The sequence below is a fragment of the Gopherus evgoodei genome, chromosome 2 (genome assembly GCF_007399415.2).
Source record: "Gopherus evgoodei ecotype Sinaloan lineage chromosome 2, rGopEvg1_v1.p, whole genome shotgun sequence".
In the NCBI taxonomy this organism is placed as follows: Eukaryota; Metazoa; Chordata; order Testudines; family Testudinidae; genus Gopherus; species Gopherus evgoodei.
Window position 1 is genome coordinate 296,822,498 of NC_044323.1, and position 26,309 is coordinate 296,848,806.

The 26,309-nt window shown below is 58.9% G+C and overlaps 1 protein-coding gene across 1 annotated transcript in view; it reads left to right on the forward strand.

Annotated features, from left to right (window-relative positions):
* The window catches only part of BOP1 (BOP1 ribosomal biogenesis factor), a 99,711-nt gene that overhangs the window by 32,416 nt on the left and 40,986 nt on the right, over positions 1–26,309 (forward strand). The window lies entirely within an intron of this gene.

Sequence of the window (26,309 nt, forward strand, 5' to 3'; positions counted from 1 at the left end):
AGTGGCTCTGTGCAGGCAGGCCCCTCTTGTGGAAGTGGGTAGTGGGGGAGGTCTAGCAGGAGAAAAGCTCAGCCCGTTGGCTTGTCATCGAGTGAGGTTGGGGGGCTGTGATGAATTCCCACCTGTAGGTCTGGGGGGTTCATTTGTGGAAGCAGGCTCAGGGCAGGGGTCTGTGTTAGCAGGGGCACATCGCCTGTCTCCTGGGCAGCAGTCGGGGTGCTCGGAGGTGTTAGCACCTGCCCAGCTCTGGGAGCAGACTCTGATCTCTGGACAGCTGTGGGGAGCAGGAGGAATCCCAGGAGCCAGCGGTTCCTGGTGGGTTCGCAGTCATGCAGCCTTGTGCCCTGCCCTGCTCGGAAATGCCCTGCGGAGAGTTGTAGGGATTTTCCTCGGCATCTGTCTATGTGGCAGGTCGCTGCACAGCAGCCGAGTGTGGCTCTTCAGCACACCAGCCTGCCGGGCAGGAACACCCGAGTGGCCGCTGCTCTGGGACAGGGAAAGTCCAGGAGTGCAGTTCAGCATGTGACTCCTTCGAAGGGCAGGTGCCAGGCTGCACTGCGGGACATGTCGCCCGGCTGGAGCAGGGTCCTCAGGGCAAACTGGCACACTCAATGTTCAACCCCTGGTCTGCAGTGTCGACGAGCCCCAGCTCTGGCCTCTGAGCGCAGCCGCCTCTCTGCACAGACTGAGAGTCGAGGAGGGTCCGTGCTGCCGAATTGGCTTCTCCGGATGGCTGCGTGCCTGCGAGAGCCGGTGCGCTCTGGGTTCCAGCCCCCGCAGTAGCTGCAGTAGCCGTGCGGCCTATGTGCCTGCGCTCGCCCCCAGGGCTTGGCTGTAACTCTAGAGCGCGCAGAGCTCTGCCGAGTGCACGTCTGAGCGTTCGGGAGCTGGGCTTTGCTCTGCTCTCCAGCCAAGCACTGTTAATGGCTTCTACTGGCTACTGAACTGACAGCTGCCTGAAGGGTTGGCCAGAGCCCCTGCTCCCTGAGCGTCCCTGTCCCTCGGCTAGCTCCCAGGCTGCTCTCTGGCAGAGGGGGCGCTTTCTCATGTTTCATAAACTCGAGAGCAAGTCTTCTTTGTTTGAAAAAGTGTCTTTCCTGATTCCAGCCGCATCTTGAAAACCATTCACGTCCCCGGCTCCCGAACACCCCCGCCACCACTGCTGCTTCACCCTCTCACCTAGGCTGGAAGGGTCGAGTTCCCGTCTCCGCAGCTTCCCCTCCCTGGCTGGGGTGTCTACCCCAAGCCCCCTTTCCGTCCAGCTGCCCCCACACTGGTCTGTCTTCTCTCTTTCCTCTTCCCCAGTCAGGTTTTCCTACCACAGCCGTTTTTTCCATTACGCGTTCCTCGGCGCAGTGGAGGTGGGTGATGGTCAGGCCATGGATTTCATAGGAAAGCGAGTCCATCTGCGTTACAGAGAAGTCTCCTTTCCCTTGGATGGCCACTGCTGAAAGCCAGGCCTTCTTCCGGAGCGGGAACCGGATGCAGGAGGGGGAGACGGCACACGAGGGACATGGGGATGACTAGAACCTCACTTTCCTTTGGTAAATGGCAGAGGCTCTTTAATCCCTGCTCTCACGGACTCGCTTGGTGGCCTGAGCAAGTCACTTCCACCCCGGGCTTCCTTTCCCCTCTGTGTAAAGCAGGGAGAACACCCCACGGGGGAGTGTGGGACTAGTGTTTGCAAAGGGCCTTGTAGGAGCTGGCAGGCCGTAGTGAGGGGAGTGCTTCGGGAACCTGACTGGACTGACTCTGGCTAGCCTAGCATCAGGGCCTGGGTGGCGTAACAGAGTGACACTGAATAGGCATGGTCCATTTTGGTGAGAGATGGACTCTGTCTATTCACTCTCCTTTGGGTTGAAGCTTTCCAGGCTTGGCATGGGGCTAGGGGAAGAATCTCCTCTGGCTCCCTGGAGCTGCAGGAGGGTGAGACCCTCTCCCATGGGGTGGGTTTATGAGGTCCCTTTGCTTGCTTCTGACTTTCCTGTGGCCCCTCTGGTTGTTTGAAATAGCAGCAATAGGGTGAGGAGCAGGTAAGGCTAGAGTTCCTCTGTGGAAGTTGCCATCTTCTGGCCATGTGGCCACCCCCACTTCCTGATTCTCCAGTTGCAGCCCAGACGGCTTCCCTCACTGAGGAAATCCCTCTGTACAGGGAGCAGGTGTGTATGGCACCCGCCCTGGCTGGCTCTTGGCTCCCTCCATCTTGTCTCCAGTAAGCCTTGGCCAGCCCATCCTGAGCCAGGTGCGGGAGAGCCACAGCCCCCTGTCAGTCAGCTTCCCACACCCAGCTCCCCGCAGCAGAGAAGGAGCACAAGCTGGAGTTTATCCTAATCCCCTCTGTGTTGTCACCCCCAGTCTGCTGACTTTCTCCTGGGCCTGGCCTCAACCTGCAGGGGAATGGTGTGGCTGCGGGGTCCCAGCCATTCTAGGCCTAAAGGGCTGGAAAATGCGTCCTGGGCTGGAAGATGACACAGCACCTGCAGGGCCCTGGTGCCAGGACAGGTGTCTGTTCCTCCCCAAAACAGCCCTTTGCCATGTGGGCACCTGCCAGGAGCGGGGAGTGCCCCGGGGAGGTTGGCTGGTTCTCCTGAGGGGCTGATGGCCTGGCATGGCACAGCTTCCGTTTCTTCTCTTCTCTGTAGTGGTTCACAGGGTTGCCATGGTAGGGAGGGACGGCCATCATGAGCCCTGTAAGGGCCCAGCCACGGATGTGCAGGCCTTGCTAGGTTTGCTACTTTGCCCAAAAGAAGCGGGGAACAGAAATCCTTGCCTAAGTGTGTGTTGCAAAGAGAAACAGTCCCCTGAGCTGGGCCCACCCAGGAACACACAGCTTCCCCCAGCGCCGTGACAGTGAAAGCAGTCTGGCGAATCCTGTGCTTGCACCATTTGAAATGCTCACCCCGGCGCTAAGCACCTGGCCGCGGAAGGGCCAGCTGCCCAAGCTGAGAGGATGCCAAGGGAAACCAAGCAGCGTCACTCAGCAGTGGGGCTCTGAATGTTATGTTGCTCATAGTCCCCTGAGGGTTCTCAGTAACGCAGGGCAGCTTGGCGTCGTGGTGGCCCTTGTATTGTAAATACAGTAAGCAGTCAAAACTCAGGACTTGGCCTCTGTGTGGCGCAGTTTCCCATCAGCAAACTCCGGATTACAGCACTGCCCTGCCTTGAGGACACGAAGGGCAGTGGGACCGATAACTGCTGTAGAAAAGACGTGAACAAGCGTAGGTCCTTGGAGCAGCCAGGGTTGGCGTTGCTGTGTTTGCACCAGCTCTTCGGGGCTGGACACGTCTTTGGTTCTGGCCCCAATGGGGCCTGGTCTATGGCAGAGTTCGCATTGCTCCCAGTACCTTTCCCTCTCTCATTTCCTGCCTCGGTGGTGACACCGCTTCCGGCAGGTGTGATTCAGGCTGAGCCGCTGTGCCCAGCTGCTGTATCCTGTGACTGGTCTCTTCAAACAGTGAACAGCATTACCTGTCCTTTCTGCCTAGACCTGTGGCATGAGTGTCCCTTGGCATTTCTGCTCTCCTAGGTTGTGATTTTCAAACAGACCTTGCCAAGGCTAACGGGGTAGGGCCCAATATGATGTCGGCACGAGCCAAAAAGAGCTCAGGGCAGGCGTATCTTGGCTGGTCTCCACACTGTAAGAGTAGCGCGGTGGGGTCCCAGTCCGCATTCAGGTCGCTGGTGTTGCTGAACTCCAAGTAGTAACCCCACAGCAGCGTTTAACTTCAGAGAGGAGAACCGGACACAACTAAGGAAGCTAGTTAAATGGAAATGAAAAGGAACAGTCACAAGAGTGAAATGGCTGCAAACTACATGGACTATTTAAAAGGCTCAAACTAAATGTATATCCCAAATAAAACACATAGTAAGAGGACCAAAAAGAGTTACCATGGCTAAACTGTGAGGCAGTCAGAGGCAAAAAGGAACCCTTTAAAAATTGGAAGTCCGACCTACTAAGGAAAATAGGAGCAGAAACTCTGTCAAGTCAAGTGTGAAAGTATAAGGCAGGCAAGCCAAGAAAGAATTTGAACAGCAACTAGCTGTGGACACACACACATTAACAGCAAACAGTTTTTAAGTACACCTCTACCCCGATATAACACGAATTCGGATATAACGCGGTAAAGCAGTGCTCGGGGGGGCGGGGCTGCGCGCTCCGGCAGATCAAAGCAAGTTCAGTATAATGCGGTTTCACCTGTAAGATTTTTTGGCTCCCGAGGACAGCGTTATATCGGGGTGGAGGTGTACCTCAGAAGCTGGAAGCCTGCCAAATGTAAGGGCTTGTCTACATCACAAAGTTGCAGCGCTGGTGAGGGGGTTACAGCGCTGCAACTTAGGAGGTGTACACATCTGCAGGGCATCACCAGCGCTGCAACTCCCTGTTTGCAGCGCTGGCCGTACTCCCGTTTTGTCTTGGGTGTAGAGGATCCAGCGCTGGTGATCCAGCGCTGGTAATCAAGTGTAGCCACTTACCAGCGCTTTTCTTGACCTCCGTGGAATAAGCAGGTATCCCAGCATACCTGAGGAAGCTTCTGGTAATCAAGCTGGTCTCCTTCCCCGGTTTGCTCTCGCGTTCCCCAAACCCCGAGCAAGCAGGTCTCCTTCCCTGCGGTTTGCAGGGGGGGTTGGGGAACGCGAGAGCAAACCGCGGCGAAGCTGGTCTCCTTCCCCGGTTTGCTCTCGCGTTCCCCGAACCTCCGTGCAAGCAGGTCTCCTTCCCTGCGGTTTGCAGGGGGGTTCGGGGAATGCGAGAGCAAACCGCGGCGAAGCTGGTCTCCTTCCCCGGTTTGCTCTCGCGTTCCCCGAACCCCCCTTGAAGCCGCCCAACAGCGCTGCAGTGTGGCCACATCTAACACCACTTGCAGCGCTGGTTGCTGTAAGTGTGGCCACTCTGCAGCGCTGGCCCTATACAGCTGTACTAATACAGCTGTAACAACCAGCGCTGCAAAATTTTAGATGTAGACATACCCTCAATGGGGCCACTGGATGATCGAGATGCTACAGCAGCACTCAAGGATGACAAGGTCGTTGCTGAGAAGCTAAACAAATTCTTTGCATCAGTCTTTGTTGGAGAGGATGTGGGGGGGATCCCTGTGCCTGAACATTCTTTTTCAGTGACAAATCGGAGAAGCTGTCCCAGATTGAGGTGTCAGTTGAAGAGGTTTTGAAACAAATTGATAAATTAAACAAGAATAAGTCACCAGGGCCAGATGGTGTCACCCAAGAGTTCTGGAGGAACTCAAATGTGAAACTGCAGAACTAATAACTCTGTTATATAACCTCTTGCTTAAATCCGCTTCTGTACTGGAGGGTAGCTAATATAACAACTATTTTTAAAAAAGCCTTCAGAGGCGATCCTGGAAATTACTGCCATAGGGCTTACTGGCCTGTACCAGTAAAGAATAGAATGGTCAGACGTGTAGATGAACACCATTTGTTGGGGAAGAGTCAACATGGTTTTTGTAAAGGGAAATCATGCCTCACCAATCTACTAGAATTCTTTGAGGAGGCTGACGAGCATATGGACAGGAGGGATCCAGTGGATATAGTGTACTTAATTTTTCAGAGAGCCTTCGGCAAGGTCCCTCATCAAAAGCTTTTAAGCAAAGCAAGTTGTCATGGGATAAGAGGAAAGGTTCTCTCAGGGATCAGCAGCTGGTTAAAAGGCAGGAAACAAAGGGTAGGAATAAACGGTCAGTTTTCAGAATGGAGAGAGGTCAATAGTGGTGCTGCCAGGGGTCTGTGCTGGGGCCAGTCCTGTTCAACATATTCATAAGTAATCTGGAAAAAGGAGTAAACAGTGAGGTGGCAAAATTTGCAGACAATACAAAAGTATATAAGATAGTTCTAAAGCTGACTATGCAGAGTTGCAGAAGGATCTCACAAAACTGGGTGACTGGGCAACGGAATGGCAGCTGAAATTCAGGGTTAGGTGCAAAGTGTAATGCACATTGGAAAACATCATCCCAACTATACATTCAAAATGATGGAATCTTAATTAGCTCTTACCACTCAAGAAAGATCTTGGAGTCATCTGAAAATATCTGCAGAATGTGCAGTAGCAGTCAGAAAAGCTAGCTAAATGTTAGGAACCATTAGGAAAGGGATAGATAATAAGACAGAAAATATCCTAATGCCTCTCTATAAATCCATGGTCCGCCCACACCATGAATACTGCGTGTGTTTCTGGTCAGCTCATCTCAGAACGATATATTAGAATTGGAAAAGGTAGAGAGAAGGGCAGTGAAAATTATTAGGGGTATGGAACAGCTTCCATATGTGGAGAGATTAAAAAAGACAGACGGTTCAGCTTAAAAAAGAGACGACTAAGGGGGGGATATGACTGAGATCTATAAAATCATGACAGGTGGGGAGAAAGTGACTAGGGAAGTGTTATGTACCCCCTCACATAACAAGACCCAGGGGTCACCCAATGAAATGAATAGGCAGCAGATTGAAAACGAGCATAAGGAAGTATTTCTTCTCACAACGCACAGTCAGCCTGTGGAACTCCTTGCCAGAGGATGTTTTGAAGGCCAAGACTATAACAGGGTTCAAAAAAAAAAACTAGGTAAGTTCTTGGAGGACAGGTCCCTCAATGGCTGTTAGCCAGGATGGGCAAGGACACAACCCCCTGCTCTGGGTGTCCCTAAGCCGCTGGTTTCCAGAAGCTGGTACTGTAAGAGGGGGGATGGATCTCTCGATAAATTGCCCTGCTCTGTTCATTCCCTCTGGGGCAGCTGGCACTGAGCAGTCAGAAGACAGGACCCTGGGCTAGGTGGGCCCTGGCACTGAGTGAGCGTGGCTGTTCTTACGTAAACGAGGCCGAGTTAGCAGCCTGCCTGTTAGGGAGCTGTGCCCATTTCCCAATGTGCTGTGGCGTCGTCTTGGCTGGGTCTCTGGTGGGCATGTGTCTGCTGCACAAATGGCACTTGGGCGAAGCCCAGGACTGTCCTGGCAAAGCGGTTCTGGGAAGTGGGGAATGGTGGCTCTGGATGACCCTGACGCTGGCACTGTGGCAGGCATTGGAAATCCCTCGTTCTCGTGGCTCCATCTGAAGCACCTGGCACTGGCCACTGTCGGAAGACACTGGGCTGGGTGGACCCAGGGTGGCCGTTCTTATGTGTTCTTTTGGGAAAGCCTGGAATAATAGTGAACTGCCACAGGTCAGGGCTGGGGGGTACTGGCAGAGCCGGCGGGGCGGGGTGTGGAAGCCTAGGGCTGGTTATTGGGGTGCTGTGATTCAGAGCTGAGGGGTGCTGGCAGAGCCTGAGGGGAGAGGGAAGCCCAGGGCTGGTTATCAGAGTGCTGTGACACGGGGAGGGAGCTTAGGCCTGGTTATCAGGATGCTGTGACTCAGGGCTGGAGGGGGGAGCCCAGGGCTGGTTATCGGGGTGCTGTGACTCAGGGCTGGGGGGTGCTGGCAGAGCCTGGGGGGAGCCCAGGTCTGGATATCGGGGTGCTGTGATTCAGGGCTTGTGGGGGGGAGCCCAGGTCTGGTTATCAGGGTGCTGTGACGCAGGGCTTGTGGGGGAGAGCCCAGGGCTGGTTATTGGGGTGCTGTGACTCAGGGCTGGGGGGGGGAGACCAGGGCTGGTTATCAGGGTGCTGTGACTCAGGGGCTGGGGGGTGCTGCCAGAGCTGGGAGGCGGAGCCCAGGGCTGGTTATCAGGGTGCTGTGACTCAGGGATGAGGAGAAGGAGCCCAGGGCTGGTTATTGGGGTGCTGGAACTCAGAACTGGAGAGGGGAGCCCAGGACTGGTTATCGGGGTGCTGTGACTCAGGGCTGGGTGGGGGGAGCCCAGGACTGGTTATCAGGATGCTGTGACTCAGGGCTGGGGGGGAGTCCAGGGCTGGTAATCGGGGTGCTGTGACTCAGGGCTAGGGGGGAGCCCAGGGCTGGTAATCGGGGTGCTGTGACTCAGGGCTGAGGAGGAGGAGCCCAGGGCTGGTTATCGGGGTGCTATGACTCAGGGCTAGGGGGGAGCCCAGGGCTGTTTATCTGGGTGCTGCGACTCAGGGATGAGGAGGAGGAGCCCAGGGCTGGTTATCGGGGTGCTGCGACGCAGGGCTGAGGAGGAGGAGCCCAGGGCTGGTTATCGGGGTGCTGCGACTCAGGGCTGAGGAGGAGGAGCCCAGGGCTGGTTATCGGGGTGCTGCGACTCAGGGCTGAGGAGGAGGAGCCCAGGGCTGGTTATCGGGGTGCTGTGACTCAGGGCTGAGGAGAAGGAGCCCAGGGCTGGTTATCGGGGTGCTGTGACTCAGGGCTGGGAGGGGGAGCCCAGGGCTGGTTATCGGGGTGCTGCGACTCAGGGCTGGGGGGGAGCCCAGGGCTGGTTATCTGGGTGCTATGACTCAGGGCTGGGGGGGAGTCCAGGGCTGGTTATCGGGGTGCTATGACTCAGGGCTGGGGGGGAGCCCAAGGCTGGTTATCGGGGTGCTGTGACTCAGGGCTGGGGGGGAAGCCCAAGGCTGGTTATCGGGGTGCTGTGACTCAGGGCTGAGGAGGAGGAGCCCAGGGCAGGTTATCGGGTGCTGTGACTCAGGGATGAGGAGAAGGAGCCCAGGGCTGGTTATCGGGGTGCTGTGACTCAGGGCTGGGGGGGGGAGCCCAGGGCTGGTTATCGGGGTGCTATGACTCAGGGCTGAGGAGGATGAGCCCAGGGCTGGTTATCGGGGTGCTGTGACTCAGGGCTGGGGGGGAGCCCAGGGCTGGTTATCGGGGTGCTATGACTCAGGGCTGGGGGGGGAGTCCAGGGCTGGTTATCGGGGTGCTGTGACTCAGGGCTGAGGAGGATGAGCCCAGGGCTGGTTATCGGGGTGCTGCGACTCAGGGCTGGGGGGGGGCCAGGGCTGGTTATCGGGGTGCTGTGACTCAGGGCTGAGGAGAAGGAGCCCAGGGCTGGTTATCGGGGTGCTGTGACTCAGGGCTGAGGAGGATGAGCCCAGGGCTGGTTATCGGGGTGCTGCGACTCAGGGCTGGGGGGGAGCCCAGAACTGGTTATCTGGCTGCTGTGACTCAGGGCTGGGGGGGAGCCCAGGGCTGGTTATCGGGGTGCTGTGACTCAGGGCTGAGGAGAAGGAGCCCAGGGCTGGTTATCGGGGTGCTGTGACTCAGGGCTGGGGGGGAGCCCAGGGCTGGTTATCGGGGTGCTGTGACTCAGGGCTGAGGGGGGAGCCCAGGGCTGGTTATCGGGTGCTGCGACTCAGGGCTGGGGGGGGAGCCCAGGGCTGGTTATCGGGGTGCTGTGACTCAGGGCTGGGGGGGAGTCCAGGGCTGGTTATCGGGGTGCTGCGACTCAGGGCTGGGGGGGAGCCCAGGGCTGGTTATCGGGTGCTGCGACTCAGGGCTGGGGGGGAGCCCAGGGCTGGTTATCTGGGTGCTGTGACTCAGGGCTGGGGGGGAGTCCAGGGCTGGTTATCGGGGTGCTGTGACTCAGGGCTGAGGAGAAGGAGCCCAGGGCTGGTTATCGGGGTGCTGTGACTCAGGGCTGGGGGGGAGCCCAGGGCTGGTTATCGGGGTGCTGTGACTCAGGGCTGAGGGGTGCTGGCCGAGTGCCGGTTTGAGGGTCAGTTGGATGCGTCTCTCCAGAGAGAGGCCGTGAGCCGGCGCAGGGCATTGTTCTGGGCTCTGATCCTGACAGATGGCTCCGAAGGGGCTGTCGTCCTGGCTGGGCCCTGGGCCCTCCCTCTGCTCTCACCCGGCACTGGCAGGAAATGTCTCCTTAATGGGCTGCCCTGGAGCAGGGGCTGCTTTCCCAGCAGCAGGAATGTTGGACTCGGGCTGGTTCTTGTTGGCAGGTCCCTGGGAGCGGCTCTGCTGGGCTGTGGGCTGTGCTCACCCTGCTGCCTGGTCCTGCCTAGGGTGGTGGAGCCCTGCTGGTGGAGGGGCCGGGGGGAAGGATGCAGGTGCATATAGAACCTATGGGCTGTGGTGCCCCCTGAACCAGTCATCTAGGGGGAGAATTAATCCCACTGCCTTTCCTCCCGCTCTAGCTCTGCACCCAGCGGGCTGGGAGAGGAGGGTCCCCTGGGGTTGTGCGGTGCCTGGTTAGTGCCAGCGTGTGGCTGGGTCTTGGGGGGAGTGAGGGGCAGAAGCATCTCTGAGCTCCCTCCGAAAGAGGGTCCCCCTCCTGAGACCCGAGCAGAGCAGAGCCCCCGTCTGAGCTGTGCAGAGGACAGGCATTCACTGGTGCTGCTGGAACTGTTCCTGCCCCAGAGACAGGGGAGGGAAAGCTGGTCAGCCCTCGTGTGCCCGCTGGGCCCAAGCAGCGTCCTACAGGCTGCCACCCACCTGCACAGGGCCCCTTCCCTTTCTTCCCCCCTCCCTGGCCTGTTCTCAGAGCCGGCAGAGGAGCTGTGCTCAGCCTTCGCCTCTCATAATCTTTAACGAGCTGGGCCTGCTCTGCAGAGAAGCAAGACGCTGGCACTTGCTTTATAGGGGAGGCCAGTGGGGGGCAGGGGATTCTAGCATCCAGGCTGCAAGCAAGGCAGCCCCGTGGGTGCAGACAGCACCCCAGAGGAGTTACTGCGTGTGTGCAGATCAGATTGCCGCTCGGCGTCTGGGCACAGCGCAGGGTGCTGGCGGCAACTGGCTCAGGCTGGTAGTGCCCAGTCCCCACCCTAAAATCAAGTAACTGTCTTGTGTGGGTTTCCCCTTCCCCCCTCCCACCGCTAGAGAACCCCGAACATCTCTCCCATACAGTGTTCCCCGGCCTGCCCTCTGGCCCATGCCTCGTTAGCAGCCCTGCCTTCAACTGTGGGGTTTGACCTGCTGCCCCCAGAGCAGCGTGGCCATGGTGGGGGCGCAGTCACGGGTGTGGGGGTGGGTGGGATGGAGATAGCCTCTCCCCAAAGGGTCTTTCCCTGCCGCAGCCACTTGGAGCAGCTTCTGAGCTGGGCTGGCCCCACGTGCTGAGCAAGGCTGTGGAAAGCTGTGTCCCCTTCCACCCCCCATAAAGCAACCACTGTCCAGCTCAGGGCGGTGGGGAAGCTCAGGGTGTGGGGGGAGGTCCTCACCTCAGGTGCTGGTGTCACTTCCCTGTGGTCGTCCCTTACCACAACCTCCCTCTATAGAGATGAGAGCGGGCTGTTCCCTGCGGGCTCTGCGAGCCCCCGGGCAGGATGGTGGATGAACAGCGTCAGCCATGGAGGCAGTGTCTCCTGCCAGGCTCTGGGCTCAAGTGAGGAAGGCGGCGTGCCGCGGGGCGCTCGGGGTGTCTGCGTCCCCTTTGGGAGCAGCTCCCAAGGTGTTGAGAACGGATACATCCAACCAGTGTCGAAACAGAAAGTGGAACCTGCCAACGTTAAGAGTTGATTTGGGCTTGTGGGAGCAGAAGCCAAAACGCAAGGAATCGTGGCTGGGGAGAGGGAAACTTTCCGCTGTGGGCAGTAAGTGAGCGGAGGGTGGACAGGCTCGAGCACCGGCTGCTGGCATCTGGGGAGCAGGGGCAGTGCTGTGGGGCATGGGTGTAAGCTGGGCACGGAAAGGTCCCCTGCTGGGAGAGGGGTCCCCTTGGCTTGTGGCTAAGCAGTGGCTGCCTGGGCTGCTTTGCTGTGCCTTTCTCGGGGGCCCTGCCTCCAGGGGCGAGCCACAGGAATAGCCACAGGATGCTCTGTCTCCCCCCGCCCCCTCCTCCTCCCTGGGTCCGTGGCACAGGGAGCCCGCCTGCGAGCCCTAGCTGTGGGGGAGCGGGGCTCTGGAGAGGTGGTGGCATCAGGACTGCTTCCCCTGCCTCCCCTAGCGGTGGGAGGGGCATTCAGGAACGACAGGGGCTAGTGCTAAGAGATGGTCGCTGTCCCTTTACCTGCACACTGGAGCTGCCTGGAGCAGCTGGGACGCCTGGGGCTTCCCCGCTGGTGCAGCTGAATTGTACCATGTGCTGGGAGCCGGTTCTGCCCCGCTCAGTGGCTTGAACCCCGCCGGGATGGACTCAGACGCTTGCTGGGCACCATGCTCCAGATCTGCCTCTCTTGGGGCAGAATTGAGTTTCTGACCCTCCCTTGAGGGTTAACGTCCTGGCTGCGTCACGCTGGCCTGAACAGAGCACGGTCAGAGGCCTCCTGCAGCTCAGTGTGGGGCTGGGCCGAGGGGGGACCCTGCATTTGGGTGCTGCCTGTAGCGTGGGGTGGGAGAGCGAGCCTTCTGCCCGGAGCCCGCGTGCCTGCCTGCCGCTCGATCTAGCTCTGAGCCCGTTGGGAAGAGGGGTCTGGCCCCAAGGCCCATGGCCCTTCCAGGTGCAGGGTAAGAGGCACGGACAGGAAAGCCGCTGACAGCTGGCTTTGCTAAAGAAAACAACCCTCCATAAATCAGGCCTGGCTGCGGCTGGGGGAGGGCACCAAGGCAGCCTCTGCCGTCCCCACTATGGTCTGGGAGGAGAGGAAGCAAGTGAGCACTTTCCCCCTCATTAACTGCCTTAAAGCTTCCTGTGTGTGGTGGGGGATCCCAGCTGATCGCGCCTCTTTGCCAGGAGATGCTCTGTCTCCCCCCGCCCCCTCCTCCTCCCTGGGTCCGTGGCACAGGGAGCCCACCTGCGAGCCCTAGCTGTGGGGGAGCGGGGCTCTGGAGAGGTGGTGGCATCAGGACTGCTTCCCCCTACTCTTGTGCAGCTGCAAGAGAACATTGTTTGCCCCAGGCCCTGCTCTGCTACCAGGCTGGGGGGCCCGGGGCTGTGCACTGGGCTCCTTCCTCACACGGCTCCAGTCTCCCTGCACCCGAGAGGCCAGACACCCAGCGGTGAGCAGCACCCGCCTCGTCCTGGGTGAGAGACGGAAGAACGAGGTCAGGTCCTGGAGGATAGATCCATCAATGGCTATTGGCCCCGATGGGCAGAGACGCAGCCCCATGCCCTGGGCGTCCCTCAACCTCCGACTGCCAGTAGCTGGGAGGGGCTGACGGGGGCTGGGTCACTCACTAATCACCTTGTTCTGGTCACTCCCTGTGACGCCCCCAGCCCCAGCCGCTGTGCCTGCCATTGCTCTTGCCCGGTGTGGCCGTTCTCGTGTTACGGTGCAATTATCATGCTGGGGGCCCAGCTCCCTGAGTGTGGCTGGGGAAGCTGCCGTTCGCGATGGCCGGACTCGGCTCAGCCTGGCCACGGGGGTGCAGATAGCCGGCAGGGGACCAGCCCTGCCGAAGGGTCGTCGGAGGTCACGGGCACCTTGCATGCTGGGCAGCTGTGTCCTTGGGCTGCCCCTCCATGCTAGTGTCGAGCGGGTCCTGTGCTCTCCACCCTCTGCCATCGCTCTGCCTTTGCCACCTGGTCCTTGTGGCTGTGACAGGGCCGGGGAGGGGGATGGGGTGGCCCCCGGCTATGAGAAGCTCCTCCAGGTTTGGGGTCTCCAGGACTCAGACCTGCTGCCCCTTCCCCTCTGTCCCCAGGGAGCAGAGCCAGCAACCGAGCGTGCTTGGGAAAGTGACTCCTGTGGTTGTCAGCCAGGTGTGTTCTGAGAACAGCTGGGGGGCAGTTTGCACGTCCAGAGGCTTGTTACTTACAGGGGTGTGGGGCTGGGGGAGCCTGCAGCCAGACCAGACAGCTGCAGTCCAGCTCTGCTGCCCACCCCCTCCCTGCAGAAGGAAGTCATTGGCCCGGGTGAGGCAAGCTGAGACCTGCTTCACTCCAAAAGGGGTGCAGAGCCCTGCTCCCGGTCCCTTCCTGTGCTGTCATCCTTGTCCTGCCTGGCCTCTGTGGAAGGTCTCCTGCCCAAGCTGGGGCCTGGTGAGTGCTCTCCTGCTGCACCCCCGCTGTGGGACCCAGCAGAGCTTCGATCTGGGGGCAAGACCTGCCCCCTGAGCAGTCGCCCCATGAGTCTGTCCCCCAAGGTTGTGCTGCTCCTACTTACCACTGAGCGTTTTACAGCCCTGCCTCATAATGCCACCTTGTGAGGCCAGCTAGTATGATCCCCCTTATACAGAGAAGGAAACTGAGGCACGGGGGTGAAGTAATCTGCCCGTGGTCACCCAGAGAGTCTGTGTCAAAGCTGGGAACGGAACCCAGGAGCCCTGCTCCAAGCACTGGACTCTGGTGCCTCCCCTTTGGACTCTGGGATCAACACTGCATTGAACACACCAGCCAAGGGCTTGGGGAGGGGCCAGGGCGTCTGTTCTGAGCTCTCAGGAGGGACCGCTGGTGCTGTCCATCTGGCCCCTGGCTTCTGGTCCGCATGCCTGTGTGCTCACTCTCCTCCTGGGATGCAGGCTGCTCCCCCAGCCCCTTCCCCATCCCACTGGCTCCAATTGGAGCTGACGTGCACTATTTGTCAGAGATAAAAAATAGCGGAGGAGGCCTGGAAAGACAGGAGGCACAGGAAGGCAGTTTGGTAGTTCGAGACAGAGGAGCAGAATTAACGTGCAGTGGGGGATTTGGAGTGAACACTGCCTGCATTGTAATCTGATAGGGGCAAGGGAAAAAAGGGAGACCGAGAGAGAGAGACTGACCCCGCAGCCCCAGGAGAGAAGTGGGGAGAGTAGGAATGAGGAGAGAGTGAAGAATTCCAGAGGTGGACTGGCTTCCTCTTTCACCAGACAGACACAAGGGAGCCGGGCAGCAAGCCAGCCCCATACCTGCACTTCCAATCTGAGCCATTGACAGCTGGAGCTGCTTTGGAAGGGGGAAGGGGAGGAGATGGAGGCCGGGGGGGTGGGGTCCGGCACTGGAGGGAAACCGCACAGCCCAAGCCAGAAGCGATTGCTGCTGTCGAGGGGAGAGGCCTGCTTTCCAAACAATAGGATTAAAGCAGGCAAATGCAACGTGGGGCGGAAGGGGGGTATCCCCCGAGCACCCGCTGCCCCCTCCAAGCTCTCGTCGGCCTGTTGCTGGGTCTGACGGGCTCCTTTCTTTCAGCCCAGGGAAGTGGCAGTCTGTGCCCGTGTTGGTATCTCGGCCCTGGAGCCAGGGCTGCTGGTGCTGGGGAGTCGCACCTGGCAGGCATTGAGTGTGCGAGCCCGGGCAGGGGCGAAAACACCTACCAGCAGCTAAATCAGGGGAAGCAACGGCTGCCAGGCACTCACTCCAGCAGGGTCACATGTGTTTCCTGGCAGGTGCGAAGCAGGGATGCCGGCAGAGCGCCGTGTGATGGATCAGATGATGAGCGCGGCAGCTCATTCCCTGGTGCATGGGGACAGGTAGTCGATAGCGGAGGGCCTGGCTGATGCAGGCCAGCTCGGGGAGTGGGGGGGCCTACCCTTGACATGGCAGATTGTGCCACGCAGCTGTTAGCTTCTCTGCGGGGAAGGTCTGCTACATGTTGACACCCTGTCCGCCGTGCGATCGCACAAGTGCCGCTGGAGGAGAGATGGCCACATCAAGGAGGTGCATGGCTGGCGTGTCCCTCTACTCCCCAAAGGCAGCCAGCTAGCGCAACTTTGCTCCCTTCCCCGTTCCTCGCGCCGCCCCCACGTGGGCCTGGAGCCTCCAGCCCGGCCGTGACAGCTGTGCTCTGCATGGCTTAGCTGGAGCGCTGCTGGAACACGTCCTTTTGGGCTGCTGGAGCTAGCTAGGCCTGCCCAGGTTCTTCCTGACTCTACGGGGAGGATGACGTTCACAGACAGGCCAAGGGCTTCCCTCTGGCTTCTCTTGGGCGTTCTCTTTACACCCTCCTTCCCCTGCTGGGTGGGGTTAGACTCGGTGACCCTTGCAGTCCCTCGGACCCTGGGGTTCTCTGCTTCTACCTGTGTGGCTAGCGGCACAGCCCTGGGCAGGTGCCCACTGCTGCTCACTGGGAGTACGGTGCTTCGGGGCGAAACTCGGCTCTGCGGCCGTTCTCTCCGGGACACCGCTTTCCCAGGTTGCTGCCCAGAGATCTCAGAGGAAATGGCATCTCAGAGGAAATGCCAGCAGATCTAGGCTTGCAGCATTGGGCAGCAGGGGCCAAAAGACCACAGAACCAGCACTCTGGTCTCCCCAAGCCCTTTCAGAGGTACCTGCTGCCTCTCCTGTGCCCACATGCCCCTGGGCCAGGGGTGTTGGGCAGTTCTCTGCCGGGAGTGTGTGACACAAGGGTTTCTGGGAAAGGTGCATCGAGCCCTGGAGAGGAGAATCAGTGCTGCCCTACCTCCAGAGATTGCTTTATGGACAAGCTCTGCAGGCTGACACAGGTTGGTTTGGCCTGTCCACGTTCATTCAGACCCAGATCCTGGTGGCTAGAGTCTGCAGCTCCTACCCTGCAAACCTCCCTGCATGCACGGCGCACCCAGCTGCACGGGGAAGTGGGGAGAGCTCAGAGAACATAGTGGAATGTGGTAGGGTGTAAGTGGGTCCATCCCCGTCTGCCGGGTTTGGGATTTGAAAGGGGTTGGAGGCATGGCCCATATGCCGCGTCTGATCCCAGTGCATGAGACCAGAAGAGGTGTATGTGATGGTGGATTTCCTCTTAACCAGCAAGATGAATGTTGCATCGGTGTAGGGCTCCAGGGTGCTCAGTATGGAGCCGGAGAGCTACGAAAGCGGAGACCAAGGCAATCAGTGGGCCAGGCCCCTTTCAGATGGAGCTCCCTGGCGGCTGAACTGACCACAGGCGGGGGGAGCAGTCCTGCCCGTGTACCTGTCTCCAGTTCTACCTCCACTTGGAAGTCATCTGCACCGCCCGCTTCCCGTGATGCTTCCCAGTAGCTAGCCTTGTTTCAGAGCGTGGGGGGGGAAATGGCAGAAACAGCCCCTGTTCAACTGGCTGGGCACAGCCCCCCTTCCCCAGCCATCTGCGGGTTCCTGGAGGATTAAGAGGAGGAAATCTGGAATTGGGTTACTCTCAATATTGAACCTGCCATTATGGTGTGTTTTATTTTGTTCTGTTCCGATAGGATTGGATGCAGCCTCCTTTTTAGCCCTTAATGGCTTGGCTTTGAGAATTTCCTTCAAAATTACACCGCTGGCTTCCTGTTCTCAGAGCTCCCTGGAGCCCCGCAGCCTTGTGCAAGGGTTGGGGGAAATTGATCCCTGGAGCAGAGCCGGAGCCTTGGACTGGCGCTGCTGCCGCAGCGTGTTTGGGCTTTCTTGTTTTTCCTTTGGAGTGTTTCACTCGCCCCGTGGGAGCAGGGGCCGAGCGCTCGTAAACAGAGATCCTGGTTAGTGCGTGCGTTCGCCCGGGAGAAAACCCCACCGCCGAGAGTCTGCAGCACTGGGGCCCGAGGGGCCCGTGCTGGAGTGAGAAGGGCACTGTCACCCCAGGTGTGGGCGCTGCTGCTGCTCTGACGGGCTCCCCTGCCCTGGGGCCCTCTGAATGGGCCCTGCTTGGTGGTGCTGGCGACATAGTTAACGATCAGGCAGGTGGGCGGGTAGGGCTCTGGCACCAGTCCGTGAGATGCTGGACTGATCTGCCTGTTGAAGTGTCGTCTGAGAGCGGGCAGGGGGGTCCAGGGAGCGCCAGCCTTCCTGTTCTTGCCATGGGGCTCCCCACCCACCAGTACCACTTCGGTGACAGAGCCAGGCCGAGCCCCCTCTGTGTAAACACCTGTGGTAAAGGGTTTCAGCTCCTGCTGCAGAACGGCTGTGCCTGGAGCCAGGCGTGCACCTTTGCACGTCGGGCTAATGCTCCAGGTCACGCGGCCCTTTCTCTCACCTCCTTCCCTTGCCCTGTGACCTACATGCAGGTCTGGAGTGGTATCGTCTCCTGCTGACAGCTTGCTTGCAGCCGGCCATGGCTGTCTGGGTCTCTGACAGTTCGGCCAGGCCCTGTCTCCACCATTGCAGAGAGCGCCTGGAGCTGGTGGTGCCAGCGGGCCCGGCCCTTATGCAGTGTTTTGGGCCGTGTGGCTGGTGCTGTTTGCGCTGGAAACCGCAGGGCTGCCCCCAGTGGCCCCACTGCAGAGCATCGTTTGGAAATTCCCCCAGAGCACTGCGTGAGCAGTGCAGCTGGCCACCGGGGACTGTCCGCACTGGATTCCTTCCGTTGCTGCTTAACTCAGGGCAGGTAACATGCTTGTAAAGGTTATTCTGGACATAAATGTTTGTAGCCTGAAACAAGCCCTTGCGGTTTACCTGGGGATCAGCCCATCACGCAGCGAGTAATTGGCAGCCAGTGACCTTGAAATTAAAAACAGTGATGGCCAGTGTGGTGGAGTAGGTGCTCTGAAGTCCCAGAATGCATTGCTGCAAGAGATGGCAGGGCTGCCGTGTGGGATGTATGAAGCCGCAGTGCTTCTGAGCACTCTCTCCAGTAGAGGAGGACCCCGGCTGAACTGGGCTTTGCAGTCCTGGCCTCCCTGTTTGCTCTCCAGTGGCCCTGAGCGCACACGGCCCGTAGCCAGTTCCCATTGGTAATGCTGAGATGGTTGGGGAAAGACCCTTCCTGTGGTGAATGGACTGGGGGCTGTTTCCCGCTGCGCAGCTCTGCCTTGGGCCCCTCACCAGGTTCAGACATTCGTTCCCAGCTGCTGCCCTCGGGGTGTTGCTCTGCTCTGCTGCGGCTGTACCAAGGTCCAGCATGGCCCATGGCTGGGCAGAGAACGGGGCAGCAGTACCAACGCAGGCCTTGTCTTCCCCAGTGACTGGCCAGATTCAGCCCTGGTGCAGCTCCACCTGTGGCAGAAGCTGTACTGTGGGCAGGGCGCGTGCGTTTTTTCTGGCCACGCTGTGTCTGCATCTGGCCAGCGCTACAGCTGCCTCCAGAGGGGGCAGAGGCAGCTTTAGGGTGATGGTGGGCATGGTAAGTGCTGCATCTCCAGACTGTTTCCGTTCTCTGCTCACTCAGACCAGCCGGTCGGGTTTCTTGCATTCAGTGTGGGGGGAAGAGTTATCGAGTCTTAGACTTTAAGGTCAGAAGGGGCCATTATGATCATCTAGTCTGACCTCCTGCACAACGCAGGCCACAGAATCTCACCCACCCACTCCTGTAACAAACCCCTAACCTATGTCGGAGTTATTGAAGTCCTCAAATTGTGGGTTGAAGACCTCAAGCTGCAGAGAATCCACCAGCAAGTGACCCATGCCCCACACTGCAGAGGAAGGGGAAAAACCTCCAGGGCCTCTGCCAATCTTCCCTGGAGGAAAATTCCTTCCCAACTCCAGATATGGCGATCAGCTAAACCCTGAGCATGTGGGCAAGACTCACCAGCCAGCACCCAGGAAAGAATTCTCTGTAGCAACTCAGATCTCATCCCATCCCAGACCACTGGGCATACTTACCTGCTGATAATCAAAGGCGAATTAATTGCCAAAATTAGGCTATCCCATCATACCATCCCCTCCATAAACTGGTCAAGCTTAGTCTCGAAGCCAAATGTGTCTTTTGCCCCCACTGCTCCCCTTGGAAGGAACAGCTGCTCCAGCAGGGATTGGGCATACACCTGAGCGGCGGCAAGGCTGGGGGGTGCAGGTGGGCCTGTCCCTGCTGTTTGGAGAAACGCGAGTCTGAAATGTAGACACTGAGGGGTGTTTGAAACCGTGGGTTGGAACCGAGTGGGAAGCCGAGGGGACTGTACCTCCCTCACCAGTCACTCCCCGCCAGTTGGTGACCTGCTGGCAAAGACAAGCGAAGGCGTTTCCTGTTGTTTCCTATCTCTGACTTAGGGGACTAGATCCCGAAGCTCTGTTACCGCCGGGGGTTGCAGACTGTCCCATTGTATCCTGCCGCCTGTCGTTCAGTCCTTACCACAATGTGTGCGGGGTGTGCAGCCCTGCCGAATGAGGGGTGTTGGGAGTTAGGCGCCTTCCTGTTGACTCTGTGGTTTGAATGTTACCTGCTTCTCTCCTTCCCCACACACCTGCTCCCTCCTCCTCAGAGCTGAGCCCTTTGGTATTTGTAAGTCTGTGACATGTATCTAGGTGCGCACCCCATCTCTTCCAGCCCCAGAGTGCAGCAAGGGAGAAGGTCTGGGACCGGGAAGTGTAGGAGCTGTACAGATTTGTGGTGTTAGTCCAGTCTAGCTCTCCCCTCCAGACTGGGGCTGCACAGTCCTGGGGGAGTCCTGGGCTGGCAGTCCCTGGCGGGGAATTTCCCCTCTGTTCTCTGTCACAGTGAAGGTTACCAGAGCTCGGGGAAATGAGAGAGAGAGAGACTGGTTCACTCTGCCGTTTCACCGTTTGCTTTGCGTCCTTGGCAGTGCTCTGGAGTCAGAACCTAGACTCAGAGACTTCAAGATCAGAGAGCTGAGTGGCACAGCCCGTCCGATTTCCCGGGTGTTTGTGTGGGGCTGTGATGGAGTAAGGACTGTCTGTGTGGGGATGGGAGAGCCGGGGATGTCTTTAGGTGAGGGACAGGATCTTTAAGCCTGTAACCTGAGCCAGGTAGAGGGGAGGGGGTTAGCACCTTGGCCTGGGAAGCTGGACAAAGGAATCGGCCGTCAGGAGGAGGGGCAATTCAGTTTGGGTTTGGGGCTGTGGGGCGGAATTCAGGGGATCCTAAGCTGGGATCCAAGCACCCTGAACCCCCAGAAGGACTTGATTGAGGGGTCCTGACTGTGCCTGCAAGCTCTGCTGTAACCGGTGTTCCTGTTGTCCAATAAACCTTCTGTTTTACTGGCTGGCTGAGAGTCACTGTGGGTCCCAGGAAGAGGGGTGCAGGGCCGGACTCCCCCACACTCCGTGACGGGGCGCTCCAGGGCAGGGAGTGAGGTCCAGACTCCTGTGCGGCCCGTCCTCGCAGTGACCAGCTTTCTCTTGGAGTGTCCCTTGAAAGGTGCTCACTGTCTGATCAGTCGTCCTTGTCCCCCCTGATCCCAGCCCTGAGGCAGTCCCCCGCTCGGAGCCCCTGGGGCTGTGTGTGCCAGTGGTCGCTGCCGAGCAGCTCTAAGATGAGGATGTGGAGGAGCCGAGGGGGATGCCCTGATGGGACCCGTGCGAGTCTGTTGAGGAGGTGGGAGATGGGCAGGGAGGGGTTCTGCGACCCCTCCGTATGGTCGTGATAGTGACTGGCGCGCCGGGCTGCAGGGCCCCAAGGGCAGCGTGTCGCTAGCTGCCAGAAAGGTGCCTTGAAAGAGGCTGTCCCCTTTCTTCTCGGAGAGCATTCCAAGGCCTTCGCGGCTAAGCTGGAATTGTCACCTGTGCTGGTTTAGTGCCCGACGGCAGGGAAGGCAGCTGGCGGGGAGGCGTGCATGGAAGTGATTGGGAGCAGATTCGATTGAGCGCAGGACCTTCCGCTTTAAACACAGCTGGCTTTTTAGGGCTCTGGGGGGGATCAAGAGAGTGCTGGGTGTGCCCCTTTCTCCTGCATCCAGGCCCCAACCCCCAGTGGTGAATGTTTAGTTACCATCGGCCCTGTGTGCCGGTGGGGGTGACTCAGGGCTGTGGTTGGGAGGCTGGTGAGGGGAACAAAGATAAAGCGGGCTGGGGGGAGCGGAGCAGTGAGCAGAGCAGAGCAGTGGCTGCTCGGAGCGGCCGCTGGCAGGAGAATGATCCCTGGGTGATCGTCTGGCTAACAAGTATGAAAGTGCCATAAAGCTGCGCGGCTGGCGGCAGGCCCGGTGGCTCTGCTGTTGGTTTGAAGATTGCTGCTGAGACATCCCAGCCCCGCTGGGGAGCAGAGGGGGTCAGTGTGTGTGTGGGGGGGATGAGACACAGACAGAAACCCCAGGCAGCAGAACTGGCGACGGCTTCGGCTCGGGTTGCTACTGCTGCTCGGGCGTTCCTAATTCACACCAGATCGGAGCCATGGATGGTTACCGCCATGGCTGCTGCTCGGTGGTGCTGAGTTTGGCACCAAGGGGGGCCCAGCCGAGACTAGAGCCCTTGGCTTGTGGAGAACTGCCCTCTTGTCCCGGCCATGTCACACTGAACTAATTCCCACCTAGCTGCCCGGGACGCTCTGGGGACTTGCTTTCCCCTCCCGGTGCCAAGGCCTTGTTTCCAGGGAGGCGCTGATCCCCTTGCAGGATTGGACCCTCAAAGAGCAGGGCTGGCTAACTGGTGACGTTAGGCCAAATGCAGCTGCCCTGCAGAATCCACACCTCTTCCTTACGGTGTGCCATTAGTGCCCACGGTGTGATAGGCAGAGTGTGCGCACAGTCCCTGCCCCAAAGATCTTCCGAGGCCTGTGCTAAGGGGCGGGGGGGGGAGACACTGAGAGATAAAAACGTTGGGACTTGGTTAAATGTGAATCAGTCCCCTCCCCCCACCGTCTCTCCATCTCTCTGGAGCTGCACTTCCATATAAAGGCCGGGCCTGGCCAGGCTGTGAGATTAGGTCCTGCCCTTGGGCTCCAGGCTCAGGCACCGCTGCCCTGCCTACAGGATGCTGGAGCAGAGCGGCAGAGTTGAGGAGTGTCTGTTTGCAGGTTGATTTTCTACGTGCTGTAAGAGCCGGATTCTCACGTGGATTATCTTGTAAAACATCCTGCTCCTCATGGCGATGTAGGGTCAGGCTAGTGGGCTGAAACGGGGGGCGTTTGACTAAGGGATTCCCAGGCTACAGCCCCCCAGAAAGAATCAGATGTTCAGAACATCACAGACTGTTTCTAATGATCTGTCTCTTTTCTTGCACGCACCTGGAGCTCCTCCCCAAACCGATCTCAGGCCCTTGGGATTTCTCTCATGCACTGCATGGCCCCCAGTGCCTCTTTGGGTGGGCTGCATTGAAAAAGTTATTCGTGGTAAAGTTTGTAATTCCGGATCGACCTGAGCTTACCTGACCCGGCGAAAGGAGTGAAGTGCACATGTGCAGCGAGACCAGGGCTCGACAGTCCGTTATCGTGGTAGCTGGTCGGCTCAAGGTCCCATGTGGAGGTCCTCGAACCTGAGCTGCACTCTGCACTGGGAGTCTGAGCAGTTTTCAGGGACCGTGTGTTGTGCATGGCAGGGGCGTCTTCTGGAACGTCTGCGCTGAAACCATCGTGTCTGGTTTGAGTGGAATTATAAAGTGAACTACAGTCCACGCTCCAGTTTGTCTTCAGTGTTGTTAAGGAAACCAACATTCATTACACAGAGATGGCGAAGGGCTTAGGTTAGCCGTTTGGGTAACGAGATCACGACACAGTCTTCACCCCTTTCCTGGGCAATGGGACCCAGTGTGATCAGAGGAAAGCAAATCACTGGGTCATTTGGTCAAGAGGTTCCTGATGTGCAGTTCCTAGCACGAGCTTTACGCAACACTTTCAGATTTGGGGGGCAGAGCTGGGAGCCATGGGGGGGGTCGATGCAGTGAGGGGGTGTTGGAGCAGTGAGAGTTGGAAGGAGGCGGGGGGGCGGGCCTCTGGCATGGCTGCTGAGAGGCCAGCACATCCTTAGACCCAGGTTTTGAAAACCCAGTTCAGTGACTGGACCTGTCCCTGAGATACTACGGCGATGGGCCCATGGCAGTATCTGAGCCACTCCCCACATCCCTGGGGTGCAGGGCCAAGCTGCCATCCCCATTGCACAGATGGGGAACTGAGGCACAGGGAGGCCTGTCCCGCAGTTTGAGCTGCGGTTGTGAGAGTCCTGGACCTACCTGCACCATCACCAAGCTAATATGGGCTGGAAGCTAGCGGCTGGCTTGATGCAGTGCTGCCCTGCAGCTGAGGGCAGTTTCTTCTCATCCGACCTGTAGGGCTGGAAATACTCTTTTGGCTCATGAATCCTGGGAGCATGTCCTGGGGCGCTCACCTCTGCTGGGGTGGGAGTGCGTGGCAGTGTGCCAGTGTCACAGAGTGTGGGGGAGTCAGGGCCCTGCAGCCCCCACTTCCTGCGATTCACCGGGACTCTCAGCCAGCTAGTAACACAGCACTGGGCCCAATCCCCATGCTGCTCGGACCCCGCAGTTCTCTGCAGAAGGAGAATTACCCCACGGCAAACTCTTCCTCCCTTCTGTGTCTGCTTCTGCTTCCTCCTTGGAGGGCCAGCCCTGCCCCCAGGTTGGCAGCTGTAATGTTCACCTGGGGTGAAGTTATTGGTACAATTGTACAGAAGTGGTTAATGGGACCTCTGGGGTCGAGGAGAGGGGCGCACACACAGGGGGAAGCCCCACACATCTTCCACGCACTCCTCACTGGTTGGGCCCGTGATGTTGCGACCCCCAAGGAATGCTTCTGGGAGCATGTGAACGAAGGAGGTTGTATGAGAAATGCCCTTCCAGCCATAGGTACAGTGTGCGCTCACAGCAGCACGGTCTAGAGACTCTGCCGTGTCTGGGGGCCCAGGTTCTAATCCTGTCCCATCTGTAAAACCGCGGCCCTTGACCCTGGCAGGTGCAGGGCGTCAGCTGGTGCCGTCTGCTGGAATGGGGAAATGCCTTTTATGTGCCAAGCCTGAGGACTTGATCTGAAGGATCTAAAAACGCTGCCCTGAATGAGTCTCCCCCTCCCCGCTTATTTTTAACGATAGCCCGAGCTGCCTGCAGCCACCTCTGCCAGGCTCAGCCCTGGAGGCCGAGAGTCGTTCCAGCTCCCGCTCTCCTGCCCTGCCACTGCTAATGAAATGCATAAAATAACCATTCCCAGCCGGGTAAAGCTGAGTGGTTCCCAGTGCCCATCTGAAACCCCCAGCCCTGGGCATGTTGGATGTGTCAGTCTCAGGTGCCCCCCAGGCCTCAGCCGCGTTAGGCCCGAAACAGGACTGGCTCTGCCTGCTGGGGGAACGGGCTCGTGTCACATCCCTGCTCCGCTCGGCCGGCTTGTCTGCACTAGCACAAGCCGCTAACTCTGGTTATGTAGCTAGCAGCCCCGCAGACCGCAGGGAGAATGCGCTCCCCCATCCCAAGGACCAGCCTGTCTTTGCGGCTGCAAGGCCAGAGCCCGGCTCATCCTGCGACGGCCTCCTTTGCCAGGGAAAGGCCATGCCAGGTGAGCCCACCCCGCTCTGTGGCCCGGGCTCGCCAGGAGCAGAAACCCAAATCCCCTTTTCCTCTGCACTGATTTATCGGGAGAGGGAAGCCAGCGAAATGTCCTCCCCTGCCTGGCCCGTCTGCATCCCAGCGCTGAGCGTTCCTGGCCGGCGAATGTGTTTACCTCCCACCCTCACTTTCCATGGCTTGAGTTTTTTCCCTCCGATGCTCTGCCTGGCTCCTCACCCCCACATGGGACTGTCCTGAACACCCAGGGTGTCTGTTTCCTTGGCAGTCTCTCCAAGAGCAGCCCTGGGGAGCAGGAGCCCCGTTGGGTGGGTGAACAGCTGTGGTGCTTGCTCCTTTTATATTTATGGGCATCATCTCTTCTGCCCTGTGCACAGAATGGGGTCGGGGGTGCTAATCACCAGGCTCCTCCTGGGTATTTCACAGCCTGGGCTGGAGTCTCGTTGGACGCCCCTTGTCCCTCTTTCTATTCTGACGTACCCACCCCTGCTCGGCGGAGCGGAGAGCTGGCGCGGGAGTGCCATGCTGTAGGGTTCTCGCGGCCCAGGCTTGTCTGTTCCGGCTGGGGGTTGGTTAGCACTTGCAGCGAGCAGGGCACACCGTGATGTGCTGGCACCGAGGTTACGCTTGGGTAGGGGTGGCAGCCCAGGCACAGTGTCCCATCTGTTCCAGCCATGCACCTCTGGGGTGAGGCCAGGGCTTTGGTGCAAAGACCTTCAGCCCCATCCCCTCTCGGGGCAGGGAATGCTCTCCTGCCTGGGCAGTGGGGAGGCCCCGTCCAGCTCCTGTCCTCCCACCGCTCATGTTGTGTGCCGCTGCTCCCCTATGGCCTCACCGTCTCATTTCTGGGCTCTCGCTTTCCTTCCTACGCCTGCCCATCTGTCCTCCTGGCCAGTCACCCCCGGCAGAGCCTGGCTCCGGGGCCACTAGTGCTGTGAATGCTCCCACGAGAGGCCCCGTCTTCGCCAGCCTGGAGCCTCTTAGAGACAAAGGGGTGCAGTGAGTGCTCTGGGACACACAGGTTCGCTGCAAAGCATGCTGGGTAAAGTACATTCCCTTTGGCTAAGCATGGATTAGCCCCCGCGATTCACACACACCCCAGTGCTGTGGGCTTTGTGGGTCTGCTGGTGACGTGAGTGGGAGCCCAGCACTTTCTGCGGCCCCCTGACTCCAGAGGGTGCTTCCTTCCAGCCTCTCCGAGCCTGGAAGGGCCAGGGGTAGCTTTGCAGACCAGCAGAAAACCCTAGTGTCCCTCACCTGCTGCCCAAGAGGCTTAGAGCAGTCTCCTGTTGCAGCTTTTGCTCTGCCTGGCGCTTTTAACTGATCCTGCCGAGGCCTATGTGTGTCATTTATTTCCCCAGGAAACTACGCTCGGCTGCAGCATCTGGTTTTCACTGAGTCCCTGCTTTTTACCTGGGTCTCCAGCTGCATTTAACTGGGCCATATGGGGGCTACGCTACGGGTCTGCACGAAAGGCCCTGCTGGCTTCCAGTCCTGTGCTCTGGCCACTCGCTCTCCCAAAGCAGCAATGCCTCTGTGGCCAGAGTCTGGGGCTTTGCCGGGCCGCAGAGCTCTGTGAGCCGGGTGATGGGGGGAAGGTTGTGAGCAGACACT